The following is a 7,127-nucleotide window of genomic DNA, read 5'->3' as shown; positions in this document are numbered from 1 at the left end:
AATAAATAAATAAATAAATAAATAGGAATTTTTTAAAAAAAGAAAATTTTGCAAATTGGTATGACCTCTGAGTGGGTCCCACTTGAGAATGAGATACTTACCTGAGACTCTGAGTATGATGCCAGTTCAAAGGCGGGTCCTGCTCCATTTATTTGAAAATATGAGATAAAACATTATTTGTTTTTCAAAAATTTGGAAAAATTGTTTTTTCAAGGCAAAATATGAATAAAAGTAAAAAAAATTTGTAAAGAGATTTAAAATCTTTTGTAAAAAGTTTTGAGATAAACTCTTAAAATCAATATCCAAATATCCAGATTGTTTTTCTCGAAAAAAAAAAATCGTAATTCAAAGTCCTGGGGGTAAAATGGGAAAATTTGGTAATTTTGAATACCCAGGGTTTTAAAACTCAATTTGAAAAAGTTTAAACATCAAATCTGGATGGACAATTTTGCAAATCAGGAGTTCTGGATCTCAAACTGACATGCTATGCAGTGAAATGATGCAAAGTGTTCATGCAATGCGATGCAAAGACATGTTTCAGTGAAATGTCATTTCTAGCTCGGACTCGAAAATTCTAACTTTTTGTCCAGAAAGAGGATTTTGAAATTTTGCAATTTGAAGATGTCTCTCAACCTAAATATAGAAATTTTGAGGCTCAAGAGTGAAATTTAGGACTTTCTGTCAGGTTCAATCTTTAAAAATGACTATTTTGCCCTTCATTGCTTCCGGAGAATTGAAATGTGCCGATTGAGGGCGATGTCAAGAAGGTGAGTGAAAATTTGGTGTGTTTACAGATGCCCTTCTTTGCTACTAAGCCGGCCTATGGTCGAGCTTAGTGGCAAAGAAAAACACTCCAAATTTGGGCTATATAACAAAAAAATGCCCCAATTAGAAGGATCTAACTGGGTATGAAGAAATTAAGCCCGAGGAATATGATAGATATGAAATGGAGAATAAATAGATTTGCTCTGAGAGAGCGAAGTTCAGGTTTTTGCCCTTAACCTGGATGGGACAGAAATACCTCGCATGGAACGAAGCTCAGGTTTGACCCTTAACCTGATTGGGGATTGAAATATCTCATAGAAGTGAGATTCAGGTTTGTACCCTTAACCTGATCGGGCAGAAAATGGAATACCTCCTTGAATGAGGCTCAGGTTTATACCCTTATCCTGATCGGGCGAAAAATGAATTGGTATGATGGAACCTTCGGATTTTGCACAATAAATCCTATAGGGTTTGCAAAATGAAGGAAAATGGGGTCCCTAAAGCTTGAAAAGGGGTTAATCTTGGACGTCTCATTGCTGAGACTAAAATCAGCTTTTGAAATTGCCTCTTGCGGGAAATGATTATTGGTTCGACCTCTAACCGAAATGAGACTGTCTATGGTGGGACAGTGGGGACACAGGGAAGTGTGCAAATCTGAGAGTTCATGCTCTCAAAGAAGGGAAGGAATCAAATCCTTAGGAGGGATTTAAAATTGGTGTCAGGATGTATCAAAGACGGATATCAAGCTCTCACTTCACGTCAGGATAGCTAGAAAATGTTGTCAAAATATTGAAAATTTTGTTGTTGATTCAAAGTTTTTTGAAAATGTTCTACATTGTTGCAAAGATATTCCTTATTTTCTACCCAAAGCATTACCTCCAAACAAGGTTCACTTCGTAGAATCGAGACTTGAAATCCAAATTGCTTGCAATTGACCTTCTTCAAGGAAGCTATCAATTTCCTTAATATGAACAGGAAAGTGAGAATTCAATATTATGAAAGCAATTGATGAAAGAATATTGATAATAGAATTTCACAAGTTTAAAGAAGATTCTTGATAGATCTAGATGTTTGATACCCTGAGGGCTTCTCTCATGATAATCTTTTTGCACTCTTTTGGCTCTCTTGGGTTTTGGATGCATTCTCCTTCATTTTGGAGATGTTCTGACCTTTTTCTCTTTTCTTTTTCCTCTCTTTCTCTCTTTTGAAAGGGTACGTCACAAGCTCCTTCAACTTGGAGATGTTTCGATCCTTCTTTGATGATATTGGCTCATAGGTTGGGAGATCTTTGGATAATAGCTGAAATTAAATATCTTTTAGGGATTGTCGAGAGGTTCATCGCATATGCCTTCATCTCGAAAGTGCTTTGGACTTTCCCTGGAAGGACCCGTCACAAACTCCGTCATCTTAGAGATGTTTCGAATCTTCTTTGGCCCTGGGGGTCTACTCGCTTAATTCGCCTTCATCTTGACGACAAGTGAGGGATCCTTTTTGCGGATACTTAATTGCAGCTTAGGTGATTCTGAGGAGACAGGGTTTTGATGATTACTCTCTTTTTCTAGCGCTCAAGATATTTTCACTGCCTCATCTTTCACAAGAATGGTCCTTAGAGATGTGCCATAACTGCGATCAATATCAATCATTTACGGCTTTGCAATAACATTGAATCTTCTCTTTTGGCCATATCGAGGACTTATCCTTCATCCTTTTGGTTGGTCAATAGAAAGACTTTGAAGTTTGAATCTCTTTTCGCAAAAGCTTTACTGTAACGCCCCGGATTTCCAAAACAAAGCTAAGTTAAAATTTTCATGAATTTTTTTTTTTCTTTGCAGCGGAATTTAGAAAAGCTTTTAGCAGCGGAATCAGACGATAATGAGTCGTCAGTTTTAGAAAACTCCGAGCACATTGCAGGTATGTGGCCAAGCAACTCATTGACCACCAAAGTGTTCCATTTATCGAAAACCACATGTTTATTACAACACTACTGCTTAGAAAAACAGTGTAGGTTCAATAAAAAAGAAGCAGTACAACTCTGTCTAGAGAAACCCTGGAACTTGATGCCGCCTTGCTCCGCATATCGTCACGCAGGTCCAACACCTGAAATCCCCATAAAACGGGGTCAGAACCACTGATAGTCTGGTAAGCATGCAGTCATACATCCATTCAATTAAAGTACGGTAATGACCACTTAGGGTCGCAATGCGCAATAACGACGCTCAAGCCTCCAAGACTTAGCGTATATCGCAAGAGCCTCCTCAGGGCTATGAGTTGAACATCCGCTCGAGTCCTCATGACTTAGAGCAAGCCTTTTCAGGGCTGTGATTTGAATAGCCACTTAAGTCTCCATGACTTAGCCATGACCTCTTCCGGGTCTCAAAGTGATGTCTAGCTCAAGTCTTCATACTTGGCACATCCGTATCCCACGCATTTAAGGACAACTCCTCGAGCTTCGCTTAGTCGTGCGGATACAACACGGGTCTTTGCCCAGTCGGTCCAGTAGTATACCGAACATGACACCTTCACAAAGGTTATGCAGGACTGACTCAACACGTCATCCACTCATACATTCAAAGCATCGCTGTACCTAGAAATAATGCATTGTTTCATAATTAACCGCTCCCGCCTTTGGTACGCAGGTAGAGCTATTGTCCGGGCATCAACGCGACGTTCTGGGGGTTGATTATTCTATGTATTTTAGATACCCCAGAGGCCTGTTGACCCTATCCATAGTAGGGCAGTGTGTTTCAACTGGGAGAACCCTACTAGGCCCATATTCGGATGCATCATCTACTTGCAGTAGTTGGGTTAAATCCTTAGATCTTAAGGATAACCACGACCCCAAAACCCATGAGTGACTGAGGCCATCGTGGACTCTATCAGGTCCAAAGTAAAATACATGTCACTCAAGGCTGTACCATCACTGTCATTCCACAGTGAGCATAATTCCTGAAGGGGTCTGCCAGTCTTACAATTACTTGGACAGAATCTGCATGCCATTTAGGCAGCCCGTGCTTTTAGCACTACGGGAGTATGTACCCGACCCCATTCAGTTTGCCCCAACACAGTCATTACTGAGGCCCCTAACACGATTTTCAACCGCGGGGTATGTGCGACCTTAAGTCTTATTCATATGCATGCAGAACACCGCTCTTTGGCACTTCGGCCACCACGAGCATCACACCTCTTTGGGTGGAAACAACACACTCTGGCTCTTCAGCCCTTACGAGTCTGGTTGCGTAACCGTTCTCAATGAGCATGCATATGACTCGATCTAAATAGATCGGCTACTCGGCGTATTTTTACGCAACGAGTCCAAACCTAGCTAAGGCGCAACCTCTACTCCGGCTCAGCGGCCCTTACGAGCAAGGTGTCCTTGCAGGCACAAGGATACGAGCCGATCTGGCATCGTTCCATCAACAGACATCATTATGCCGTTCCATTGGTTCCGGCAGCTCTTCTGCCAACCATTTCGTCAGCACCTCCCCTGCTCTACCAGCAGTGGTGCGACGAACCCTTCTACGTTGTAGAGGGCAAACCATGAACTGGGTAGCACTCTGCTATATGTCAGAGTATCCTGCTACGTTCTTTCTGAGCTATTCTTATCTTCTTCAGAAATTTCAGCAGCACTTCCTCTCTTTTACGGAGAAAGCGTGTGTTTCTTTTATCCATTTCAGCGGCATCTCCCCTCTTTGGTAGGAAATCGCCACGCTTAATTCGGAAAATGGATATGCACCGTTGTGCGTACTTTGCATCCATCAAAGTTGCAGGAACCCTGGGCCATAGCCAGGCCATACGTATTTGACTTAGTCTTTACGTAAAGAGCATTTTGCCAAAAAGCGAAGGCTTTCCAATAGGGGCTTCATTCGTCAAGCAGAATCTTGAACGAGGAGCGGTCAAGGAATCGCATGGGCGATTTGGAGTTTGGTCTCCATTTGAATGCTCATTTATGCGCTATATATGTAGTATAAGCAGAAGCCTGTGCTTTATACAGCGGCGGCGTAAAGAAATGCATATACTATTGTTCAGGGTGTGTAACTGAACGAAATATTCTACATATATAACAAAACAGAAGCCTTGGCATCGTTCGACGCGACGGCGTAAGTAAATACATTGCAGAAAGCAGGAGCCTTGGCATCGTTCGACGCGACGGCGTAAGTAAATGCATAATCGGAAGTGCAGTAATCGGAAGTGCAGAAAACAGGGAGGCTTGGCATGATACTGTAATATCCGAAAATTTCTAAGTTCTTTTCTATAGCATTGTGAAATGTCTTGAATTTTGTGCCAATATAAAACCCTAATTTCTTTAAAAAAATTAATGTTTGAGTATATTCGTAAGGATTAAGGGGTTTAATTATATTGAATTGTAGTAAATATAAACCCTACATGGTTTGGATATCTGAGAAAATTCTAAATGATGTCTAATTGAAAACGTCTTACTTAAAAGAAAATGTTGATTTTTCTTTTAAGTAAAATTATTTAAATAAAGTAAATTAACAAAAGTAGATTTTAAAAATATACATATTAATATGCTTAATAAGATGGGATTTACTTATATTCAATTCCTTTACATTTTCACATGAGTTGTGGTTATATAAAACAAAAACGGTTTTTAATTGGAATTTTATGATTTATCAATAATAGTTTAATATAATAGTTTTCTTTTGTATACATTAAAATCCATTTTTTATTAGTTTAGTAGGAGCCCATAGGTGGGTCATCCCATCCTATGTGGCATCTTACTTCAAATTCAAATTGAAAATAAAGGTATAGTGATTTTCAAGGTTATTTAAAGTTTGAAAAGTCAAAGTGGAGATCAAGGGCTCCAAATGAATTTCATTAATGAGATCAAGGGCTGGAATTAATTCCAGCACATAACCTAATTTAAGAAGGGTTATAAAACCCTCCCATAGCCCTTGCCCTCCTCATTTGTGCTGGAAAAAAAAAAGGAGAGCTTCTCTCTCCCCCAAAAACCCTCTTCTCTCTCTCCTCTCTTTCCCTTCCCTATTCTCTTCTTTTAGGGTTTCTTTTGGTTCTTGAGTGCAAGATCCAGACCTCAAGGGGTGTGGTGAGGAGATCTAAGGTCCTCATCTTGCTGGAAGAAAGGGCTGATTGGTGGATCGATCAAAAAGGGCTATTCATCCATCAAGAAATACATTTTTTTCAACAAAAGGTAGGGTTTCTATGCTTTTCTTGCAAGAACGGAGTTCTTGGCATGGATTTTGATGCTTTTTCATGAGTTTAGATCATAATCAAACCCTCCTAACCCTGGGTTTGACTCAGATCTAATGATCCATGGCAAAAATACATTTTTCCCTAAAGAAAACCATTTTTGAAATCGGGTTTATTATAAAAATCGGTTTCTTAGAAATAGATTCGTAAAATATATTTGTATTTGATTTATTCCATGATTTTTATGCAAATATTAGTTTGGATTGATAGATTATGAAGTGTTTCATCCACTGTGAATATTTTAGAATTTTCGGAATTTTATTTCATGCGTATTCCCTATTTCTTTTAATTTTTTTTGGGATTCGGGTGACTCGGTTTGATTCACCCAAATGCAAATCTCGGAATTCCAGGTTTTCCACTTGACCTCCGTTCAGTAAAATGGTCGTTTCTCCCTCGTCCAGAAGAGTTTTGATGAACGGATTGTTGCGTTGGAAAGCTAACTCCATTGTGCATCTACTGTAGAAATTTGGGATATGTACATGGACCGAGCACGTCTCTGTGACAGTCGAAACAAAAACTGATAGGTCTGTAGTAAAACATGTATAACTCCCTCATACGGAAGAGTTTTTACAAACGGTTTGCGGCTACGGATAGCTGACAACAATTCCTATATACTGTAAAAATTTCAGCTCTGTTCATGGAGCCAAAAATTTTCTGTGAGCTCTGTACCAGTCGGACAGAGTTATGAAATTGGAAAAATTAGGGCAAATTCATAAATCAAGGCTCAAAGGGTGCATAGTATATATGTTTTTATTTAATTTTTTTATAGAATTAGTATGCATTATGTGAATGATTTTGCAGGTCTGATTTTATGCAATCTTATATGATTATGGCATGAATTATAAATGGAAGGTTACACATGAAAGATTTAGGATCAAAAGGTCCAATGAATACAAGTTTATGTTTTAAATTCTAAAAATGTGTTGACTATATGTATGTCCATGATATCGTGATGATATGATTGTTTCATTGATATGAATGTTCATATATATTCTCCTTGTTGCATTGGCCATGTACATGCATATGCATTATGATGTGTGAAAATGAATAAGATGTTTATGTTACGCATGTGCTCAAATGTCTGTTACAAGTTTAATTATATGTCCTTGTCCAATGCTTTATAAGAATGCATT

This window comes from Nuphar pumila, chromosome 11, assembly GCF_984573655.1.
Source record: "Nuphar pumila chromosome 11, dmNupPumi1.hap1.1, whole genome shotgun sequence".
Lineage (NCBI taxonomy): Eukaryota > Viridiplantae > Streptophyta > Magnoliopsida > Nymphaeales > Nymphaeaceae > Nuphar > Nuphar pumila.
Note: the sequence above shows the minus strand (reverse complement) of the source record.